Here is a 24,637-nt window from a genome sequence, read left to right on the forward strand (position 1 = left end):
TAACCACCTTTAAGAAAGAAATTCACCCAAGGCGGTATACAGTAGGTACAGTTTAACATCAAACACAATTTTTTTTAATAGCATAACAATAGTAAAATGTACAAGTATAAACCTAATAAGCAAATTGAAACCTAATAAGACTACCATGAAACAGGATCAAAAATATACACATTTAACAGCACTGAAATTCAAATAACGGAGATATAGTACAATGTAAGTATAATAGTGATTCCTGACCTGTGATTTTATGGGGAGTTCATACTTCCCAAAGGCATTTTGAAGTCCAGTATTTGTCCACTTGTGTTAGGTACCTAAAAAAATCTCTGTTTTGCTTGGGTTCAGGCAGAGTTTGTTGTTGTTTGCCCATTCCTGTGTTGCAGGTAGGCAGACAGACAGTTTACTCAGAGCTGTGGGTAGATCTGGCTCAGTGGGTATGAGTAGTTGCATATCATCAGCATAGATGTAGAATTTTGTGTTCAGTTTTGGAGGCCGTATCTTGCTAAGAAAGTAAATAAATTGAAGCGGTGCAAATAAAAGCTACAAAAATGGTATGGGATTTGCGTTACAAGACGTATGAGGAGAGACTTGCTGACCTGATCATGTATACCCTGGAGGAAAGGAGAAACAGGGGTGATATGATACAGATGTTCATATATTTGAAAGGTATTAATCCGCAAACGAACCTTTTCCGGAGATGCGAAGGCGATAGAACGAGAGGACATGAAATGAGATTGAAGGGGGGGCAGACTCAAGAAAAATGTCAGGAAGTATTTTTTCACAGAGAGAGTAGTGGATGCTTGGAATGCCCTCCCGCAGGAGGTGGTGGAAATGAAAACGGTAATGGAATTCAAACATGCGTGGGATAAACATAAAGGAATCCTGTTCAGAAGGAATGGATCCTAAGGAGTTTAGCGGAGATTGGGTTGCAGAGCCGGTGGCGGGAGGCGGGGATGGTACTGGGCAGACTTATACGGTCTGTGCCAGAGCCGGTGGTGGGAGGCGGGACTGGTGGTTAGGAGGCGGGGATAGTGCTGGGCAGACTTATACGGTCTGTGCCAGTACCGGTGGTGGGAGGCGGGGCTAGTGGTTAGGAGGCGGGGATAGTGCTGGGCAGACTTATACGGTCTGTGCCCTGAAAAGGACAGGTACAAATCAAGGTAAGGTATACACAAAAAGTAGCCCATATGAGTTTATCTTGTTGGGCAGACTGGATGGACTGTGCAGGTCTTTTTCTGCCATCATCTACTATGTTACTGTGTTACTCAGAGCTGTGGGTAGATCTGGCTCAGTGGGTATGAGTAGTTGCACATCATCAGCATAGATGTAGAATTTTGTGTCCCATCGACCAAAGCAGCTCAGCCAGAGGCTTGAGGTGGATATTAAATAAAATGGGAGACAGTATGGATACCTGTGGCAGTCCACAGTTTAGTGTCCAAGGCAATAGTGTGCTGTTGCTGAACAGAACTGATTGTTGTCTGTCTGGCAAACAGGATTTGAACCATGTAAGTACTGTGCCACTGATACCTGTTTCTGCCAGTCTTGTAAGCATGATATTATGATCCACAGTGTTGAAGGTGGCTGCGAAATCCAGCAACACTAGTATCAAGGCAGATCCCTTGTCATGATTTCTGTGCAGTTCATCAAGAAGGGATGCAAGACTGTCTCTGTTCCATACCCAGGTCTGAAGCCAGATTGACATGGGTCTAGCCAGTTACTTTCAACTAGCCAGTCGTTAACTTGAATGCACACTGTCTTTTCTATAAGTTTGCTAGGAAAGGAATGTTAGAGATTGGTTGGTAGTTTTTGAGCTTGTCCTGGTCGAGTGAGCTCTTTTTCAGTAGGGGGCGCACCACAGCTCTTTTTATTGTTGTTGGCAGCTGCCCTTCCACAAGAGAGGTGTTAACAATTTTTGTGGCCCCTTTGATAAGGCCTATGCTCGTTCGTTGTACTATCTTTGCTGGGAAGGGATCAAGAGGACAGGTTCTAGGCCATAGGCCTTTCAGAATTTTTTCAACAACTTCCTCTGTGACCTGGTTGAATGAGTCCCAGATTGATGTACATGTTGAGGAAGAGGGAGTATTCTCTTCATTAGCTGATGGGACTATCTGTAGGTCTTGATGGAGACATTTAATTTTGTGACTGGCAAGGCTGGTTCTGTTTTGGGGGTTGCTGTTTTAAATAGTTGCTTGGTTGAATTTGCAGGTTCCACATTAGGAGTCAGAGACCATGAAAGGGATCTAGGTGTCATCATAGATGATACGTTCAAACCCTTTGCTCAGTGTGCAAGGGTAGCTAAGAAGCAAATAGAATGTTATGTATTATTAGGAAAGGAATGGAAAACAAAAATGAGGACATTATAATGCCTTTGTATTGCTCCATGGTGTGGCCTTTCCTCGAATACTGTGTGCAATTCTGGTTACCGCATCTCAAAATATATATAGTGGAATTAGAAAAGGTGCAGAGAAGGGTGACAAAAATGATAAAGGAGATGGGACGACTTTCCTATGAGGAAAGGCTAAACTGGCTAGAGTTCTTCAGCTTGGAGAAAAGACGCCTGAGCGGAGATATGATAGAGGTCTATAAAATGAGTGTAGTGGAATGGGTAGAAGTGAATTGCTTGTTTGCTATTTTCAAAAATACTAGGACTAGGGGGCATGCGATGAATCTACAAAGTAGTACATTTAAAACAAATCTGAGAAAATATTTCTTCACTCAATGTGTAATTAAACTCTGGAATTAGTTGCTAGAGAACGTGGTAAAAGCAGTTATCTTAGTGGAGTTTCTTTTTTTTTTTACTTTTTTTTTTATTAATAAACATTACAATTTACATCACGAAAATTTTGGAAAAGAACAAGACATAATTACCGAAAGAAACAAAAAGTTCAATAAACTTGGAACACACACACAAAAAAAAGAGGAAAAATTAAATAATTAGGGTAGATTAGACCATACCTGAGAGGAGATCCAAATGAATTGGTTATTAAAAGGAAAAAGAGAGAGAGAGAGAGAGAGAGAGATCCAACTGAAACTACCAAGGGAGTTGTTTATTAAAAGGAGGATAAATGGGCTGACAAAGAAATCCCTCTACCTTCTAATAAAAATTGCAGTTGAACAGAAAAATTATACATTTACAGGGAAATCTCAATTGGAACCTAACGCCTAAAGAAATAACATAGGATTTAAGTGTATAAACTTCTTCCTATGTTGTTGTGTCTATATAGAAATATCAGGAAAAACACTTTCCCTCCAAGAAAGGTAGAATCTGAGAGCCTGAAGAAAAGACGTAGCAAGGCCTCTTTATCTTGATGGAGTACAAATGTCACCAGTAAAGTTGATCTTGCAACCACTTCCTGAGTAGAACGCTCTAATATTTGTGTGATATTCAAGCTATCATCTACAATTGAGGCAGCATCTGGGGAGCTTGAACATTGTCTAGGGTACAGGTAAATAGTAAATCTTATGCTGAGGTGGAAAACCAGTCTCACAATAATTTAAGTTTTTCTTCAAAAATCTGTAAAACAGATCTTTTGGAGACATAGTTAGGAGTTTAGGAAAATTGGCTATCCTAGTGACAAATGTCACCTTCTCATCTCTCCCTTTCCCTTCTATGCTATTTCTCTTTCCCTTTCACAACTCTGAATATTGTATTTTGAATTAATGTTTGCTTAATTAATGTACGCCATTTAAGTTTGCTTAAGTAATGTACGCCACATTGAGCCTGCCTCTGGGTGGGAATACTGTGGGATATAAATGCCATAAATAAATAAATAAAATATGCAAATTTAAGTGTCTAACATAGTTATAAAAGTTTTCCAACCTACGATGAACCAACAGCTTGTCCTGAGTCATACTTAATTGTAAGGCTTGGGACTGCTGAATCTTATTTTCCAATGCAGTAACCTTCTGAGAATGAGTATGTAAGATTTTCTCTCATTTGCCAACTCTTTGTGTGTATTGATGTCCCAGCACCTACCCAATAGAGTCCAAGGCTGTCCAAATGTTCTCCAGAGTCACTTCTGCCAGCTTTTTCAAGGAAGGAACAGATGAAACTGGGCAAAATGCCCCTCCAAAATTACTTCTCTGTTGCTCCTCAACACTAGGTCTCAGATCCAGCATACCATTCACTGGATCCTGCCATGAAGAGTCTGCTGCATGCCCTTGGGTCCTTCCACTGTTGCCGCTTCCGTCAGTTGCTGTGACCCCGCCGACGCCAAGTCTCACAGCTGTTGAGGAGGCACCTGCCCTTGTGTGCTGAGTGAAACTTCATTCCCATTGTCCAAGCTCTCCCTAGTGTTGTGGCCTGAGAGGTCAATATGAAGCCCGTAATAACAGCTTTCCATGATTCAGAGGTTGAAGGCTGTCAGGCAGCTGCAGGAATCTTCCCCTTTCTCTTAGGCATCATTAAAGGTAGAAAAGCGGCAAGAACCTTGCCGACATAAAAAAGAAATACGGGATCTAGAATCACGAGCATCTAACTGCTATGCCATCTTGGATCCCCTCAACTTAGCGAGGTTTAAAAAAGGTTTCAGTAACTTCCTAAAAGAAAAGTCCATAAGCTGTTATTAAGATGGACTTGGGGAAAATTCACTGCTTATTTCTAGGATCTTGGGATCTTGCCAGGTACTTGTAACCTGGATTGGCCACTATTGGAAATGGGATGCTGGGCTTCATGGATCTGGAGTGGAGGAGTAGCCTATTGGTTAGAGTAGTGGACTTTGATCCTGGGGAATTGGGTTAACTTCCCACTGCAGCTGCTTGTGACTCTGGGCAAGTCACTTAACCCTCCATTGCCAAATAAGTACCTGTATGTACTATGTAAACCACTTTGAATGTAGTATCAAAAACCACAGAAAGGCAGTATATCAAATCCCATTTCCCTTTCCCCTTCAGTCTGTCCCAGTATGGCAACTCTTATGAATGTATTTCAGTATTTCATACTGTTTTGTTGCTACTGTTTTTCAAAACGTTTACAGTGCTATATTCTGGGCCATTGTTCTCAGGATGTGTTCCCTGCCCCAGGAACACAATTTGCTCTGAATATAAACTCCAAAAAATACTAAAAATTATTTAGCAATGATCCAAGTGGGTTGGGGAAGGGTGGAGGTACATGTAGGACAGAGCTGTCCTTCTTTGTTAAACTGTACAGCGCTGCATAACCCTAGTAGCGCTTTAGAAATGTTAAGTAGTAGTAGTAGTAGCTGTGAAAGAACACACTAAGTAATAGTAACATAATAGGTGACGGCAGAAAAAGACCTGTACGGTCCATCCAGTCTGCCCAACAAGATAAACTCATATGCACTACTTTATACACAGACCGTAGAAGTATGCCCAGTACTAGCCTCGCCTCCCAACTACCAGTGCTGCCACCCAATCTCCACTAAACTTCTGAGGATCCATTCCTTCCGAATAGGATTATTTTATGTTTATCCCACGCATTTTTGAATTCCGTTACTGTTTTCATCTCTATCACTTCCCGCAGGAGGGCATTCCAAGTATCCACCACTCTCTCCGTGAAAAAATACTTTCTGACATTTTTCTTGATCTGCGCCCCCCTTCAACCTCATTTCATGTCCTCTAGTTCTACCACCTTCCCATCTCTGGAACAGGTTCATTTGCAGATTAATACCTTTCAAATATTTGAACGACTATATCTTATCACCCCTGTTTCTCCTTTCCTCCAGGGTGGACATGTTCAAGTTAGCAAGTCTCTCCTCATACATTTTGTAACGCAAATCCCATACCATATTTGTAGCTTTTCTTTGCACCACTTCAATTTTTTTAACATCCTTAGGAAGATACGGCCTCCAAAACTGAACTCATTACTCCAGGTGGGGCCTCACCAATGACTTGTACAGGGGCATCAACACCTCCTTTCTTCTGCTGGTCACACCTCTGTCTATAAAACCTAGCAACTTTCTGGCTACGGCCACCACCTTGTCACACTGTTTTGTCGCCTTCAGATCCTCAGATACTATCACCTTAAGATCCTTCTCCCTGTCTGTACATATCAGACTCTCACCTCCTAACACATATGTCTCCCATGGATTTCTACTCCTTAAGTGCATCACTTTGCATTTCTTTGCATTTCAATTTTAATTGCCAAACATTAGACCATTCTTCTAGCTTCTGCAGATCCTTTTTCATGTTTTCCACTCCCTCCGGGGTGTCCACTCTGTTACAAATCTTGGTGTCAGCCGCAAAAAGCCAAACTTTACCTTCTAACCCTTCGGCAATGTCACTCACAAATATATTGAACAGAATCGGCCCCAGCACCAATCCCTGAGGCACTCCACTACTCACCTTTCCCTCATCCGAGTGAATTCCATTTACCATCACCCTCTGGCGTCTGTCCATCAACCAGTTCCTAATCCAATTCACCATGTTCAGTCCTATCTCCAGCCTGTCAAGTTTATTCAAGAGCCTCCTGTGGGGAACCACGTCAAAAGCTTTGCTGAAATCTAAGTAAATTACATCTATAGCATGTTCCTGATTCAATTCTCCGGTCACCTAGTCAAAGGAGTGGAGTGGAGTGGAGTGGAGGAGTGGCCTAGTGGTTAGGGTGGTGGACTTTGGTCCTGGGGAACTGAGGAACTGAGTTCAATTCCCAGCACAGGCAGCTCCTTGTGACTGGGCAAGTCACTTAACCCTCCATTGCCTGCCGCATTGAGCCTGCCATGAGTGGGAAAGTGCGGGGTACAAATGTAATTAAAAAAAAAAAAAGGATTCAGTGAGATTTGTTTGGCACAATTTACCTTTGGTAAAACCATGTTGTCTTGGATCTTACAACTTATTGGCTTCCAGGAAATTCACTATCCTTTCCTTTAGCATCGCTTTCATTACTTTTCCAATAACCGAAGTGAGGCTTACCGGCCTGTAGTTTCCAGCTTCTTCCCTATCACCACTTTTGTGAAGAGGGACCACATCCGCTGTTCTCCAATCCCACGGAACCTCTCCCGTCTCCAAGAATTTATTAAACAAATCATTTAGAGGACCCGCCAGAACCTCTCTGAGCTCCCACAGTATCCTGGGGTGGATCCCGTCCGGTCCCATGGCTTTATCCACCTTTAGATTTTCAAGTTGTTGATACACACTCGCTTCCGTGAACGGTGCTATATCCGCTCCATTCTCATATGTACTTTTGCCAATCAATCGTGGTCCTTTTCCAGGATTTTCTTCAGTGAAAGTAGAACAAATGTACTTGTTTAGCAAATTTGCTTTTCCTTCATCATTATCCACATAGCGGTTCGCAGCATCTTTCAGTCTCACAATTCCATTTTTAGTCTTCCTCCTTTCACTAATATACCTGAAGAAATTTTTTCACCCCTCTTTACATTTCTAGCCATTTGTTCTTGCGCTTTTGCCAGACGTATCTCTCTTTTGGCTTCTTTCAGTTTCATCCGGTATTCCTCTCCGTGTTCCTCTTCTTGAGTTTTTCTGTATTTCATGAACGCGAACTGTTTAGCCTTTATTTTCTCAGCCACTTGCTTGGAGAACCATATCGATTTCCTTTTTCTCTTGCTTTTATTTACTCTCCTTACATAAAGGTTTGTGGCTATATTTATAGCTTCTTTCAGCCTGGACCACTGCCCTTCCACTTCTCGTATGTTCCCCCAGCCCATCAGCTCCTTCCTCAGGTATTCCCCCAGTTTGCTAAAGTCAGCATGGTTGAAGTCCAGGACTTTGAGTTTTGACTGGCTGCCCCCACCTTCAGCTGTTACATCAAACCAAACTGTTTGATGGTCACTGCTGCCCAGGTGGGCACCCACTCGGACATTTGACACACTATTCCCATTTGTGAGCACCAGATCCAGTGTTGCTTCCTCTCTCATGGCTTCCATCACCATTTGTCTGAGCAGAGCACTTTGAAAAGCATCCACGATCTTTCTACTTTTTTCTGATTCCACAGATGGAACGTTCCAATCCACATCTGGCAGATTGAAATCTCCCAGCAACTGCACCTCTCTTTTCTTTCCCAACTTATGGATATCTGTCACCAGATCTTTATCTAGTTCCTCTGATTGTTTCGGAGGTCTGTAGACAACACCCATGTGGACAGAGGTTCCATCATCTCTTTTTAAGGTGATCCATATCGCTTTTTCCTTTCCCCAGGCCCCTGTCATTTCAGTCGCTGTGATATCATTTCTTACATACAGAGCTACTCCTCCAGCTTTATGACCATCTCTGTCCTTCCTAAATAGATTATAGCCCGGTATGTTTGCATCCCATTCATGGGAATCCTTGAGCCATGTCTCCGTGATTGCAACAAGGTCTAAGTCTTCCTCTAACATCAGGTCTTGCAGGTCATGAACTTTGTTGCTTAGACTGCGAGCATTTGTGGTCATCGCTTTCCATCTACATTTCAGTGGCATTTTTGTCTTCTGTTTAGTTTTTTGTTTAGTCTCACTTACTGCTGTGTTGATAAGAAGTGATTTACTAAGATTGTTGTTTTCATTGTTTTCTTTTCTAGTGTCACATCTTGTCTTTAGCTTTAGCTGGGGGTGATCACTTGAAGTGACCTGACTCCACATGCCACCCCCGCCATCTAGTTTAAATGCCTACAAGCATATTGTCTAAATTTCTCCCCAAAGACTTCTTTTCCTGCCACAGTGAGTTGCAGCCCGTGGAGGAATAGCCTAGTAGTTAGAGCACTGGTCTTGCAATCCAGAGGTGGCTGGTTCAAATCCCACTGCTGCTCCTTGTGATCTTGGGCAAGTCTCTTAACCCTCCATTGCCTCAGGTACAAACTTAGATTGTGAGCCCTCCTGGGACAGAGAAATATCCAGTGTACCTGAATGTAACTCACCTTGAGCTACTACTGAAAAAGGTGTGAGCAAAATCTAAATAAATAAATAATTACAATATAGTCTTTTATTTTTGCATGTATTGCCCCATCCTCTGATTACCTAAAACCTTCTTTGTGACACCAGGTTTTGAGCTAGCTATTGAAATTTTCAGTACTTTGCAATCTTTTCTCTCCCTTTCCAAAGGTAGGTAGTACTTCAGAGAAAGCTATTGTTTGTATCAAAGGTTTTAACCCCTCTCCCAGCTCCTGAAAAGCTCTCTGCACGGCAAGTGGGGTATTACTGGACAAGTCGTTTGTTCACAGGTGAATAACAACATCAGTGTTTGACTCCTTAGTTTCTTCTCTGATTATAGAGATTATTTGCTTGGTACTTCTAGTAGCTGAGGAGCCTGGAAGGCATTTCACTTTGCATGGCCCCTTGAACTGTGGTTCAAAGTTAATGCCTCTGATAATGGAATCCCCTAGTAGCAACAGTTTCCTGGTATGAGTTTCAACATTAGTGCTTTGGGGGTGCCTTTACTCTTTGGGCACCTTCATATCTTTTCGTTCCATCTTCACTGCTTTTTCTTCCGCCTCAGTTCTATTTTCAGGGACATCACAGTGCTGTAATGGAGCAAAAGAATTCTGTAGGGGCAATACTTGTGAGGGCAGATGCTTCTGTGCCACATAATGTAGTCTGCCTGAGCCTACCGTGAACCATCTATTCTTAGGTGGTTTTATCCTTTGAGGCAGTGGTGAGAAGTTGGTATGATTCTGAAGCTGCTTTAAGTGCATCCAGATCCTGCTTTAATTTGCTGAGCTCCTGTTTTAAACTAGCAAGCTGAAGACAGATAGGACAAGCCTTAAGTCTCAGATGGTTTGCCTTGGAACTAAAGCACCACAATTATTACAGAGAATAAAAGTCATCTTTATTGGTTGAAATGGGTATGAACAGGTGTACTATGATAGGGTTAACAGTCTGCAAGATTGCCTGTGTGTGACTGAGGAGTAAAGTTAATGATTTTTGGGTTGTCTATATATGACTGGTTAAACCCTGGGGTGGGTGGGGTGAAGGGTGCTAGTCTCAAAAGAACAGGTAACGACAATTTGTTGAATAAAAGAAAAATGTTTGCTTTATGTGTATGAAAACATTACTTAAACATGCTGAAACCTATTAGATCAGATTTTTACTGCAAAAGGATATACATTGTTCTTTGCTGCAGAGTTAGGGATGAACACATACAAAGCTTTTCTAGTTTCAACTCTTCAATATGCTATAGCTATATAAAAATGGCCATGAGGAAAGAAATACCTGCCATGTTTAAGCAACTGCCCTAGGGGCCCTTTTACTAAGGTGCGCTGAAAAATGGCCTGCGGTAATGTAGACACATGTTTTGAGCGCACACAGAATTATTTTTCAGCACACCTACAAAAAATGCCTTTCTTATATTTTTGCCGAAAATGGACATTTGGCAAAATGAAAATTGACACATGTCCATTTTGGGTCTAAGACCTTACTGCCAACCATTGACCTAGCAGCAATTGTTACACATGCCAAATGCCACTTGGTGTGCGTCCGATACACACGGCAGAAAATAAAAATTATTTTTCAGCTGCGCATAGCAGATGTGCGCCAAAAATTAAATTACCACAAGAGCCATGTGGTAGCTGTGCGGTAACTCCATTTAGGCATGCGTAGTAAAAGGGCCCCTTAGAGCTTGATTGATGGAGAGTCAGAATGATAGTATGTATTTCTCAGAAAGAGATTGTTTGTGTTTCTTTGGGAGGGGGGATGTATTTCCAGAAAGAGAGGAAAAAAGCGGGGAAGGGGGAACGGTGTGTTTATATATTCCCAGAAAGAGGGAGACAGAGTGTGTTTCTCACAGAGAAATGGGCTATGGGCTAGATTCTATATATAGTGCCTGAAAATTCCATGCAGAAAAAAATATGCCTAGGCGTATTCTCTAAAGTACGCCTTCATTTTATACAAAAGGCTTAAATTTCCACATGGGGGCTACTCCTGAGAAAGTTCATTGGCAGGTATCACATCGTACAATTTCTTTTGACGAGGGTACAGATGTAGTGATGATCCTTGCGAGGACCTTAGAGGTTTCAAAGGTGTGTAAAGGGCTAACATTCTTTAATTACTCTGGTTCACTTTGTCTGAGGAACTTGAAAATCAAACAGAGTTTAAAATTTAGTCCTGAAAGGTACTGGTAGCCAGTGTAGCTTTTGCAGGAAGGGTGTGAGGTGGTCATGCCACTTGCAACCTTCTATCAGTCGTGCTGCAGCATTCTGAATTAGTTGGAGCTGATACAAACTCTTTTTGGTTTGGCCAGTGTACAGGGCATTGCAGTAGTCTAGTCATGATGTTATCATGGCTTAGACCACTGTGGTCAGACTTATCTTTTCAATATATGGAGAGAGATTTCGTAGCTGCCGTAAATAATAGTGACAATTTTTGAAGGTATTTGAATTTGTAGGATCAGAGTGAGTGATGAGTCTAGGAGTATACCAAGATTCCTGACCTGTGATTTTTAGTGGGAGTTCATACTTACCAAACACAAGTGGACAAATACCCAACTTCAAAATACCTTTTGGAATGTGTGATATGTGTGCAGCGCATACTAAGGGATGTGCGAGTGATACAGTACACAGGGCACAAGTATGAAGGGGCACAAAAATAGATCCCAATCCACCACATCTTCTCATTGGTGGAGTTAAGCAGGTGGGGCAAGGGGGTGCAACTATAACTTGGTATGGTACAATTATTATTTAGGATTTAATGTAGCCCTCAGTTTGTTGCATCCTTAGATAGGAGTGGGTGGGCAAACACAATCCTGAAGGGCCACAATTCCATTGGGATTTCAAGGTTTCCACAGTGAATATGCATAAGATTGATTTGAATGTACTACTTCCATTGTATGCAAGTAGATCTCATGCATATTTATTGTGGAAATCTTGAAAACCCAACTGGGTTGTGGCCCTCAAGGACCATGGTTGTCCATCCCTTGTCCTTAGACCTTCAGTTATTAGACCTGCAGCACACGCCCCAGTTCTTATTCTGGATGTTGGGCCGGATGGACTTTCTGACCTGATCCAGTTGCAGAATTCCTATGTTATGATCTTATAACTTCACTTTGGTTACCAATGTCCCAGTGCTGTGCATAAATGATCAAAGTGCTATGCCTATTTTTACTGTTATAGCAGCTTCACAGGATGAGATTTCTTTAAGCTTTATCTTATCTCCGTCTAGCTAATGCAGTTGCAGAAAGAGCGACAGAACTTCGATCTGCTGCTTTAAATGCTGTTTACAATTACTGTAAACAAACAAGTTTTGGGAAAGAGCAGCCTCAAGGGAGGTACAGCCTCTCTTCCATCCCTATCACTCATATCTTGTCTTGTGTCTGTCTGCCTCTGCTTTCTGGTCTGCCTCTTGTGGCACACTGTAAGCAATCAACACAGTCCCTCAGTAACAAAATAACAATGCACATTTCTCTGTAAAGATTAGGCATATATATTCTGCTTTAAACAGAAACATTAGGTAAAAAAGTAAGAAAAGTGCCTTTTAAATATAGCACTATTATCTTCCTCTTCAGACTCTCTTTTCTTTGTAAAGTCACACAGTAGGGGAGTTGTTAGCTATTACCATTGTGACTAACTGCTTATTAATATAGGCAACCGAGACCCCTCGGGCATATAGGTTATCTGATATTTACAGTAATGACACAATAATAATCACCCGACACATGGTATTTTCTTAAAAATGGCACAACTTGGCCGCAGCTTTATTTAGATACAACACATCTTAAAACCTTAGGTATACCCAAGCCGAACTCAGCCTTTGGCTCATTATCCAACATTCAGCCCTTGGCTCATTAACCAACTGAGTCCGCCGCATTAGCAAGACTGACCAATCGTAAACATTGCTCCCCGCCACACACAGGGGAGCTCAACCGTAAGCGTAGCTATCCTAGCTGCCTAGCTTATACCCTCAGGCTTGGGTACCCCGCCAAAGCTGTGACAAGATATATACAGGTACAATTCACAGTAAACTGGGGAGGGGGGGCTGGGTGTATGCTGGTGCCCGGACGCCTGAAGAGGCCGTCCGGGCTCCACTCAGGGGCTTTTAAACCCCTTTGTAGCTCTTCCCCCTTTTCAGCGGGGTGCCCTTTGGGCAGCGGGAACGTGCTCATCACGCCTCCCTTGCACCCCGCTGGCCCGGTGCGCAAGCCCATCGGGGCACGGCGCCATATTATAGGCAGCTCCGGGCACCCGTGGGGGCACTGCGCCTTGCTTATTGCTCTTCTATGAGTATTACATGTTAATTAAGGGCTTCTTTTACAAAGCACCAATTCCTGTGTGGCAAATGAGAGGAAGCCCATAGGAATTGAATGGGCTGCTTTGTAAAAGAGGCCCTAAGTGTTACTAAAGCCAGCCACAGTATATAAGCTAAGCAGACACTCACAAAATACTTGCTGTGCCCCTCATTCTTTCCCACCCTTTGATACACTGGGGCCGATATTCAGCCGGCAGCACGGTTAAAGCCTGCTGCCAGCGCTAAACCCGGAAATTCGATGCCATGCTGTATCCGGCGATCGGCACTGAATTTCTGGTTTCATTTTTGGTCACTGGAACTTAACTAGTTAAGCCTATATTCAATGCTAACCGGTTAAGGGCTACTTTTACTAAGCAGCGGTAAGCCCAATGCGGGCTTACCACTTGCTGTACAGGAAGTACCGCCAGGCTACTGCAGCAGCCCGGCGGTACTTCCCACCCCTAGCATGCTGTCATTTCCGGGGCTACAAAAATGTATTTATTTTTTGTAGCACCAGAGTGTACCCGGTGGTAATCCGGTTACCACCAGGTTAATGCGGGAGCCCTTACCGCCACCTCAATGGGTGGCGGTAAGGGCTCCCCCCCCACCACCTGAAATGGCCACACGGCAAGTGCTTTACTTGACGCCCAGCCATTTCCTGTAGGAAGATGAGACTTCCTTTTTACCAGATGTAGTAAAAGGGGGCCTCGGCGCACGTGTAAAATATGCACCAATGCCGGCACTGGCCCTCTTTGCCGCAGCTTGGTAAAAGGGGTCCTAAGTTCCTAATGGTTAAAGATAAGACTGCTATTTATGCGGCCCTATTTAACCACTAAACCCAGCACTAAATATTGGCGCTAACTGGTTATACTGCGCAATATAGCCAGTTAGCAGCTATCCCCCAGATTCTATTTAGTGAGACTTTGTATTGCATGCGCAACTTAAATAAGTGAAAAATAAAAGAGAAAAAAGGGAAAAAATTACTAAGTGGCAATAAATATTTACTGGAAGGGTTTTCTGACTAATGAGGAAGCTGTTCAGTGAATGAATAAACATCCAAAAACATTGACATACTCAGACTGAGCTTCTGAAGTCTTTTCCTTTCATATTTATAGAAATCTCAAAGTGGTATTTGTGACAGTGACACTAATAATAAAGGGGCCCTTTAATTAAGCTGCAGTAAAAGGGGGCAAGCGCTAGAATCAGCGTGTGTTTTTTGACACGCGCTGAGGTCCCCTTTTACCGCAGTAGGTAAAAGGCTGCCCTATTTGGGGAAAAAGAAATGGCCATGTGGTAAGTGTACTGCTTACTGCACAGCCATTTCAGTGGGGAGCCCTTACCGCCACCCATTCAGATGGCGGTAAGGGCTCCCACAATAAACCCAGCAGTAACCGGGCAGCATGCGGTGCTGCCCTATTACTGCTGGTTAAGTTCTGGTGCTACAAAAATCGAACATATTTTGGTAGCACCAGAAATGCCGTACGCCAATCCGGAACTACTGCTGGACTATTGCAGGAGCCTGGCGGTAGTTCCAGATTGGCGTGTGGCAAGCCCATGGTGGTCTTACCACTGCTTGGTAAAAGGGCCCCAAAGTGATTTATACAGCTTGCTTTAGATAATGTTTAGATTAATGGCACAATCTCTACTTTTATCGCAGATGGATTACTGCCATGCAGTATTTGTGAGCTTATCTAAAGGTCTGTTAAGAATTACAAACATTTCAGAATTTAGTGGCAAGACTCAGGGGCGTAGCCAGACAACAGATTTTGGGTGGGCCTAGGCAAGAATTGGGTGGGCACCAAGTGTTCTTACCCCCCCCCCCCCCCCCAAAAAAAAAAAAAAAAATTATCTCAGCTGGTGGGAAAACGCTTCTTTCTACCTTGGCAGCAGGCATGCACTGAAAACTGAGCATGCGCAGGTGCCGGTGTCATGGAGAGTAGCGTTTTCATTACCATCAGGGGAAAATCTTCAGCTGGCGGAGCTTGGGATTCCCACCAGTTACCACTAAACATGTGCTACTGTTGGGTGGGCCTGAGCCATAAATGGGTGGGCCCTGGCCACCCAAGCCAACCTGTGGCTACGACACTGGCAAGACTTATTTGTCTTTCATCTAAATATGTAACAGCTTTCCCATTGCTTCCAAATCTTCTCTGGCTCCCTGTTAGGGCACAAATTATTTTAAAATTATGTGTTATGACCTTTCTTATTCTGTATGGATCTGCTCCAGAATGCTTACCTGATCTTGTAAATCTTACATGAAAAAATAGAGCCTTCCTTAGCGTCCCTCCGGACCGACCCAAAATATGACTGATGGGTTGTGCACGCCTTCCAGTAGGTGGAGACTGAGAAAAAAACTGTGACTCTAGAGAGAGCCAATAAGAACCCTTGGCAAAAGAGAAAGATCCAGTAATCTCAGTCTCCAGCAGGTGGAAAGTGGTGAGCCCTTCAGTCTCATTCTTGTACTTCTCTATTTTTTATGTATTTCCTGTATTTTTTCTATATTTTCTCTTATTGGCTTTATTCTCTGTGCACCTTTTTATTTCTGACAAGCAGAAAGCCTGTTATGTGGAGGCAAAGGTCCGCGGGGGCCTTTTTAGTGCCTCGGGGGTGCTAAACTCGGGTGGCCGGGTCCCTCCCCCCTTGTCTTCCCTGATAATATTTCTGAGCTTTGTTTAAAAAAGTCCCCATATGTTTGATTTAGGGACTGAAGTTTAATTGGCACTGCTTCAGCCCCTTCTCAGAAAGGTGTCCTGTAAGCCAGGAGAGACAGCCTCACTGATTCTGTATTGAAAGTAAATAATGAGGTTCTGTGCGATTGGAGAACGGCGGAGGTGGTCCCTCTTCACAAAAGTGGTGATAGGGAAGAAGCTGGAAACTACAGGCCGGTAAGCCTCACTTCGGTTATTGGAAAAGTAATGGAAGCGATGCTAAAGGACAGGATAGTGAATTTCCTGGAAGCCAATAAGTTGCAAGATCCGAAACAACATGGTTTTACCAAAAGGAAATCGTGTCAAACGAATTTCATTGAATTCTTTGACTGGGTGACTGGAGAATTGAATCAAGGACGTGCTATGGACGTAATCTACTAAGATTTCAGCAAAGCTTTTGACGCTGTTCCCCACAGGAGGCTCTTGAATAAACTTGACAGGCTGAAGATAGGACCTGAAGTGGTGAACTGGTTGACGGACAGAAACCAGAGGGTGGTGGTGAATGGAATTCGCTCGGAGGAGGGGAAGGTGAGTAGTGGAGTGCCTCAGGGATTGGTTCTGGGGCCGATTCTGTTCAATATATTTGTGAGTGACATTGCCGAAGGGTTAGAAGGTAAAGTTTGCCTTTTTGCGGACGATACTAAGATTTGTAACAGAGTGGACACCGGGGAGGGAGTGGAAAACATGAAAAAGGATCTGCGGAAACTAGAAGAATGGTCTAAGATTTGGCAATTAAAATTCAATGCGAAGAAATGCAAAGTGAAGCACTTATATAGTACATAAGTACATAAGTAGTGCCATACTGGGAAAGACCAAAGGTCCATCTAGCCCAGCATCCTGTCACCGACAGTGGCCAATCCAGGTCAAGGGCACCTGGCACGCTCCCCAAACGTAAAAACATTCCAGACAAGTTATACCTAAAAATGCGGAATTTTTCCAAGTCCATTTAATAGCGGTCTATGGACTTGTCCTTTAGGAATCTATCTAACCCCTTTTTAAACTCCGTCAAGCTAACCGCCCGTACCACGTTCTCCGGCAACGAATTCCAGAGTCTAATTACACGTTGGGTGAAGAAAAATTGTCTCTGATTCGTTTTAAATTTACCACACTGTAGCTTCAACTCATGCCCTCTAGTCCTAGTATTTTTGGATAGCGTGAACAGTCGCTTCACATCCACCCGATCCATTCCACTCATTATTTTATACACTTCTATCATATCTCCCCTCAGCCGTCTCTTCTCCAAGCTGAAAAGCCCTAGCCTTCTCAGCCTCTCTTCATAGGAAAGTCGTCCCATCCCCACTATCATTTTCGTCGCCCTTCGCTGTACCTTTTCCAATTCTACTATATCTTTTTTGAGATACGGAGACCAGTACTGAACACAATACTCCAGGTGCGGTCGCACCATGGAGCGATACAACGGAGTAGAAATCCACGGGAGAAGTATGTGTTAGGCGGGGAGAGTCTGATAATTACGGACGGGGAGATGGATCTTGGGGTGATAGTATCTGAGGATCTGAAGGCGACAAACAGTGTGACAAGGTGGTGGCCGTAGCCAGAAGGTTGCTAGGCTGTATAGAGAGAGTGTGACCAGCAGAAGAAAACAGGTGTTGATGCCCCTGTATAAGTCATTGGTGAGGCCCCACCTGGAGTATTGTGTTCAGTTCTGGAGGCCATACTTTGCTAAGGATGTAAAAAAAATGGAAGCGGTGCAAAGAAAAGCTACGAGAATGGTATGGGATTTGCGTTACAAGACGTATGAGGAGAGACTTGCGGACCTGAACATGTATACCCTGGAGGAAAGGAGAAACGGGTGATATGATACAGACGTTCAAATATTTGAAAGGTATTAATCCGCAAACGAACCTTTTCCGGAGATGGGAGGGCGGTAGAACGAGAGGACATGATATGAGAGTGAAGGGGGGCAGGCTCAAGAAAAATGTCAGGAAGTATTTTTTCACGGAGAGAGTGGTAGATACTTGGAATGCCCTCCCACTGGAGGTGGTGGAGATGAAAACAGTAGCGGAATTCAAGCATGCGTGGGATAAACATAAAGGAATCCTGTGCAGAAGGAATGAATCCTCAGAAGCTTAGCCGAGATTGGAGGCGGGGCTGGTGTTTGGGTTGTGGGGCTAGTTCTGGGCAAGACTTCTACGGTCTGTGTCCTGAAAATGGCAGATACAAATCAAGGTAAGGTATACACAAGAAGTAGCACATATGAGTTTATTTTGTTGGGCAGACTAGATGGACCGTGCAGGTCTTTTTCTGCCGTCATCTACTATGTTACTATGTAATAATAATAATAATAATAATTAATTATAGCTCAGTTAATTTTTCTGTACAGTCAGTCTATTCTGTACATTATCAGCTTCCTCGGGCTCCTCAGGGGAAGAGCCTTAGAGGCAGCCACAAGTAAAAAAATAAAATAAAAAATCCTAAGGTCAGAGCTCTGATCATTTTGTTTCCTTGCAGTATCGGGCATTACAGCTCCCGTTTTGATTTTCCCTGCATTTTGCCTCTGCTGTGCTGGACTGTGTGTACCGCTTTAAAGAAATATAAATATTTTAATACTGATGGCTGAGTAACTCCGCCGCTGTTTAGTCAGCGGCAGGGTATTGTAAATTCTGCACCGCTGTGGAAGCTTCTTTGGGGGAAGGGGTAGGGACGTTGTCTTCATCCTCAGCGGTGGCAGGGGGGTCCATTTCCGCTGATTCTGTAGCGGCAGGCTCAGCTCCATCGGCGGCTCCGATTTTGTCGGGAACCGCCGCCATCGTGTCTCCCTCCGCCTGCGGTGCTGGTTGTGGTCCCTCCCCCCAGTCCTCCCTGCTCTTGGCTGGCTCACTATGTGGGTCCTGCAATGGCTCAGATTCTTCGGGGGAAGAGTCTCTGAATTTGGGAGAGGCAGTAACATTTCTTTCTAGTCTTGGAAGACTTCTCGCTCTGCCGATTTGGCGGTTCTCTTTGAAATGCCGCTGGGAACGCTTTGACAGCTGTGGTTTTCAGTGTCGGCGGGAAACGCCACCATTTTTACAGAAGGTCCTGCCGAGGCAGAGCGGCCGGTTTCTTTCACGGTTGTATTGTTCAAAGTTTTTTCTTCTCAGCCCTTATTTTCTCCAGTAGCACCGACTGGAGGCATGAATTCCTTATTACTAATTATTTCTTTAGCGTTATAGGATGTGGGCAGCACTCTACATGTGTACTAGCCATATTATCCCTGCTCCCTCTACTTTATTTTCACTCAGGGTTTTTTTCTCTGTGCGTTTCATGGTTCTCTCGAATCTGGTGGGTGACCCTGTGTCTGATTCACACCCTGTTATCTTGCTAAAGGCCCTGTTAGGTCTTTTCTATGACTTGATAATTGTTCGCAAATCAAAGATTTTTCTGGGAATGCTGAGTCCATGGTTTTGATTCAGAATGGTTGGCTGCAGGGCCGGTCTTAGGGCGAGGCGTCTGAGGCGACCGCAGAGGCCCTGTGGTCAAGGGGGCCCCGCGCGGCGCACCTGAAGTCACCCGCCCCGACCGCCCAAGCTCCAGTCCCCCCGCCCTCTGAATTTTAAGTTACCTCGTCGTCGACGTCGGAGCTGCCAGCAGGTAACAGCAGCCGTGAAAAGCGTGTGAGCTGCTGGGCGGCGCTTCGGGGGAGCCTTCCTTTCCCTTCCCTCGTTCAGCTCTGGTCCCGCCCTCGTTTTGAGGGCCATGGAGCTCAGAGGGGAGGGGTGGCCAGCCCTGGAGGTAGGGTGGGGGCGGGGCTAGGATGGGGCCCCATTAGATTGGTCTGCATAGGGCCCCGCACTTGCTAAGACTGGCCCTGGTTGGCTGCCAGGAGAAGTTTCTTCCATAGGCAGTTTCCATATCTTCTAGCTGTTTGTTTATGCATGGCTGTTCTGGAAATTCAGTCTCTTGGACTCAGAACATAGAATTCCACAAAACTTTGTTTTTTCCCTCCTTTTCTGCCTCTGAGGTAAACTTTTATTAATTTCTGTCACTAGTGAGGAAGGTTGTTTAAAAAAAAAAAAAAGAAGAAGAAACTTTGTTTTCCCCTCCTTTCTCTTGCCTGTTACCTGATTTATTTTCCCGCCTTTGGCGATGTATTCTAGGGGGCTGCTTGCGAAGTTTCTTTGAATTTCGCTGGCCGGCATCTGATTCTGATCTTGGACCCTTCTGAGCTGGGATATGGCTCGTGTCTGGATCACAAAACTCGGTTGTTTTTTTCCTCTTCACGGTCCTAGATGGCGGCTGGTTCAGAGGGCAGCCCCGTTGCTGGAACTTGTACCTTTGCGGTTCGGAGGTCTTAGTCTGCCATTTCCAAAGTGGGGGAAGTCTCTCGCTGGCTACGTTTGGCTGCAGGCTCAGTCTTTTTAGTCCAGGGCTATTTTTTCATTCCTGTCAGCCTTATGCGGCTCTTGGTCAGTTCTTTTTCAGATCGTCTGGTCTCTGCTGCTTCTGGCATCTTGCTTGAGATGCCCCTGCTATTTGACTCTTGTTTTGGCAGCAGTTTTTCCTCCCTTCCGTAGGGAGGTTCTGGTTCTCTCGGCCCCGTGGATCCCTCCTGTCTGCTCTGGTTTGTCTGCAGGGTACTTTCCTTCTGATAGGGGTCCGAGTTGCCCTTGGTGTGCAACTGCTAGCTCAAATCCCTCTTCTGAGTACCCTCGGGAGCGCCATTCTTGCCAGTCTTTTGCTTGGACTTAGTTCAGTGTCTCTTTATGGGAATGTGCCTTTTTAGGACTAGTTTGCCACAGGTCTTCCTTCCTTCCCTTGCTTTCAGGCGGGAGTTTTAGCCTGGCACAGGCGGATTTTGTCTTTTCTAGTTTCAGGCACCTCTCTCCTGGCACATTTGGCACTCCTTCCTTTTTCTGTAAGGGACACAGTCCTTTCCTGCTTAGCAGATCTATTGCTGTGCATCTGGATTATCGCCTCTTAGCTGTGCGCTTTTCTCTACTTTTCTGCAGGGAAGTGGATCTGTTCTAGGTCTGGAGTTTGACTCTCCCTTAGCTGTTTTTTTCTCAGTTTGGTGTTAGTGGCCAGCATCCTCTTTGTTGCTAGCCTGGCAAGAGTTGTTTCTTCCTCACTGCCTTATGGCTGCATTTTGCTCCCTATGGTCTGAGGAATCCAGCTCCGTGATGCTTACCTCTTGGCGGGAGTTCTTTTTCTATGTTGACTGCTGCTCCATATCGGTTGCCTAGGAAGGGCGGTCATTGTGGCTCAGAGACCACTTGAGGGCCGAGAGTGTCTCTTGGGGCATGGGGCTTTCTCTTGTAGTTTTAGTCCCTCTGGGCCAGGGGAGTGCAGCACCAGGTCTGCATTTCCACAAGTTGTGCTCTTTTCCTGTTGGCCTCCTGGCAGCACCTTCTTCTCTGGCTGTTCCCTGGTACTCCATCTATGCATTTTGCTTGATGAGCACAGCTCCATCGCTGCATGTTGAGCACGGCTCCATCACTGCATATTGAGTGCTGCATGTTGAGCGCGGCTCCATCACTGCATGTTGAGCGCTGCTCCATCGCTGCATGTTGAGCGCTGCTCCATCGCTGCATGTTGAGCACAGCTTCATTATTCCATGCAGTTCCACCGTTCCATGTTGGGCACGGCTCCATCGCTGCATTCTGGGCACAGTTCCACAGTTCCAGGTTGGCTTTAGCTCCTTCGCTGCATTCTGGGCACAGTTCCACAGTTCCTGGTTGGCTTTAGCTCCTTCGCTGCATTCTGGGCACAGTTCCACAGTTCCTGGTTGGCTTTAGCTGCATCGCTGTATGTTGAGGACATATCTATCATGGCATGTTGAGTGAAGTTCCTTCTCTGCTTATTCTGCAACCTTTCAGCTCTGCATGTTGAACGTAGCTCCATTCTCACATGTTGAGTGTAGTTCTTTCTCTGCAGGTCTGAGCGTGGGGCACAGTCCTGTGTCTGCATGTAGAACACAGCTCTGTGTCTGCCTGTGGAACGCAACTCCTTGTCTGTGTGTGGCAGACTAATTCTTACAAACCCATTTACCCAACACATACCTAGACGACGAAATTGACCCAGACTATCACATCTCCCATCTTTCTCACTTCTCCATTACCTAGCTGTACTTACTTATCCCTTTTATTATTCTGCTATTCTTAATTTATACTTTCTCTAACAATATGCTGTATTCCCTATTAAAATGTAAGCCGCATTGAACCTGCTTTAAGTGGGAAAGCGCGGGATACAAATGTAATAAATAATAATAATAATAATGCAGCTCTCTCTTTGCGTATGCAACGCAGCTTCCTGTCTGCGTGTAGAGCGCAGCTCCACCACCTGTTGAGTGTAGTTCCATCTCTGTATGTTTAGCACAACTCTTCTCTGCAAATTGGGTGAAGTGGAGCACAGCTCTGTGACTGCAGGTGCTACACAGTGCTGGGCAGACTTATACGGTCTGTGCCAGAGCCGGTGGTGGGAGGCAGGGATAGTGCTGGGCAGACTTATACGGTCTGTGCCAGAGCCGGTGGTGGGAGGCAGGACTGGAGGTTGGGAGGCAGGGATAGTGCTGGGCAGACTTATACGGTCTGTGCCAGAGCCGGTGGTTGGGAGGCGGGGATAGTGCTGGGCAGACTTATATGGTCTGTGCCCTGAAGAGCACAGGTACAAATCAAAGTAGGGTATACACAAAAAGTAGCACACATGAGTTGTCTTGTTGGGCAGACTGGATGGACCGTGCAGGTCTTTTTTTCTGCCATCATCTACTATGTTCATGTCTGTGTAGGAAGCATAGCTCCTTGTTGGCGTGTGGAGCACTGCTCCTTTCTGGTGTCTGGAGCGCAGTTCCTTGTTTGCTTGTGGAAAGCAGCTCCTTGTCTGCGTTATATACACAGTTCCATCGCTACCGCAGCTTCAGTTCTGCAGGTACCTCTAGCATCCAGCTCTTTCAGTGGGGCACTGCTCATCCTCTGTCTGTTACTCTACTTGTTCAGTGCATTTCTATCTTTGCCAGAGGTGTGCAACTCTTTCTTTGCCCTTGGTGTGTGGCTCAGTTTGTGTGCTTTGAGTGCAAATCCGTTTGTTCTCGTTGAGCATGGATCCTACTCTGCCTGATGAGCGCAGCTTCTTTTCTGTCCCTTGAGCACAGTTCAGTCTCTGACTGTGGAGCATATTTTCACCTTTGCCTGTAGGGTACTGTTTCATCTTGTCGGTCAACCCCAGTTTTTTTCTGCAGGTTGGATACAGTAACTTCTCAGCAGCTGTGGCATACCGCAGTTTAGACTGCTAGACTAGGCTGTCTTCTCTCCTATTAGCTACCATTCCTGTGGCCCCTTTTCTTGCTGTAGCCTCTTGGTGGCTGGCGAGAAGCTTCTCCATTGCTGGAGTTTGAATTAGTCTCTGCTCCTTTTGTGGCCTCTTGGCACCTTGGGGGTCTTTTCTCCACAGTGTGGTTCTTGACTCTCTTTTTTTTTTGTCTCCTTTTGTTCTCTTGGCTCTGTTCTTTCATCCCTAAGTCCAGAGCGAGCTGGTCAAGGAGTACTCTTTCTACGGTTGTACCCTGGTATGCTGCTGCCCTTTTTCTTCATGGTTCTGGAGAGACTAGAACTCCAGTTAGTTGGTTCTCTCGACTCTGAAGTCTCTTCTTGTTCTGTGGAGTTTGATTCTCTCCCTAGGCGTGGGTCTGGGTGGTTCCTGGGCCTTGCTTCCTTTCTTCTATGAAGTGTGGTGCACTGTTTGGGGTTGCGTACGACTAGTACTTGTTAGGGTCACTTCATCCGACCATCTTGCACTCAAGGCAGACCGGCAGGTTTGGGAGTTAATCTTTGTCCTGCCAGGGTTCGGAGAAGTGGATCCTGGTCTAGGAGAGACAGTTCTCCTTGTTGCTCGGATACGACTGTTGCCTTCCTTCCAAGGGGGGTCCTTTAGCATGAGTATCTTTTGCTGCTTGTTTTACTACTCTCAGGACAGGGGTATGTAATTTTTCTTCTGCTCAGGACATTTGTTTTACGTCCTATGGCTTCAGTTCCTTTTCTAGTGTCTAACTCTGTTCCATTTTGGTAGCCTGGTGGTTCGGATATTCAAATACTTTTTTGCTGATCAGTTTTTTGCTGTGTGTATAGCTTTGTTGATTTTTCAACCTTCTGCATTCTTCTTTCCTCCCCCCCCCCCCCCCCCCCTTTGGGAAACTGCTTTGCTACATCCCATTAGTCTGGACTGGTCTGGTATAGATGACAAGGAAGAAAAAATTATGTTCTTACTTGATAATTTTCTTTCCTTTAATCATACCAGACCAGTCCAGATGCCCTCCCTGGCTAATGTCTGTCAGAGTGTTGTTTCCTTTAGGTATCCCTGGCTGTTCCACGACGATTCAATACGCTGGGATGTCCTACAGCACTGCCTACTTCATCTTTTCTATTCAATCTCCTGCCACTTGTTGTTGTGCCAGCTCTGTATGACTCCTGTTACTTGGCATCACGGAGTTCTTTCCCCAGATTCAGGGATAGATCTCTATATGCTTGAGCAAGCTCAGTATGGACCATTCCCTCCCGCTTACTTTACTGTGAGGGGAGATTGCAGTTGCCTTTGGCCAAGCAGAACAGTGAGGTTCTGCATATTGGCTCCAAGAGTTTGCCAGTTTAGTATTAACTGTGTTTTCTTCTAGACTTCAGAGCACCATTCCTTGGCTATTCGAAATACTGAACATTCCAGGCTGCATGATACCCTTAAGGGGTGGTTTACTTGGAACTATTTTCTCTGTCTCCTTCCGCTGGTAGATGGACATAACCATTAGTCTGGACTGGTCTGGTATGATTAAAGGAAAGATAATTATCAGTTAAGAACATAATTTTTCCATATGTAAACCGTTTTGGATGTAGTTGCAAAAAACCACAG

General features: G+C 44.8%; 1 protein-coding gene across 3 annotated transcripts in view; it reads left to right on the forward strand.

Moving 5' to 3' along the window:
- Positions 1 to 24,637, forward strand: part of LOC115466700 (sodium channel protein type 5 subunit alpha-like) — an 858,490-nt gene that overhangs the window by 493,830 nt on the left and 340,023 nt on the right. The gene's annotated exons all lie outside the window — the stretch shown is intronic.

The sequence above is a fragment of the Microcaecilia unicolor genome, chromosome 1 (genome assembly GCF_901765095.1).
Source record: "Microcaecilia unicolor chromosome 1, aMicUni1.1, whole genome shotgun sequence".
NCBI lineage: Eukaryota > Metazoa > Chordata > Amphibia > Gymnophiona > Siphonopidae > Microcaecilia > Microcaecilia unicolor.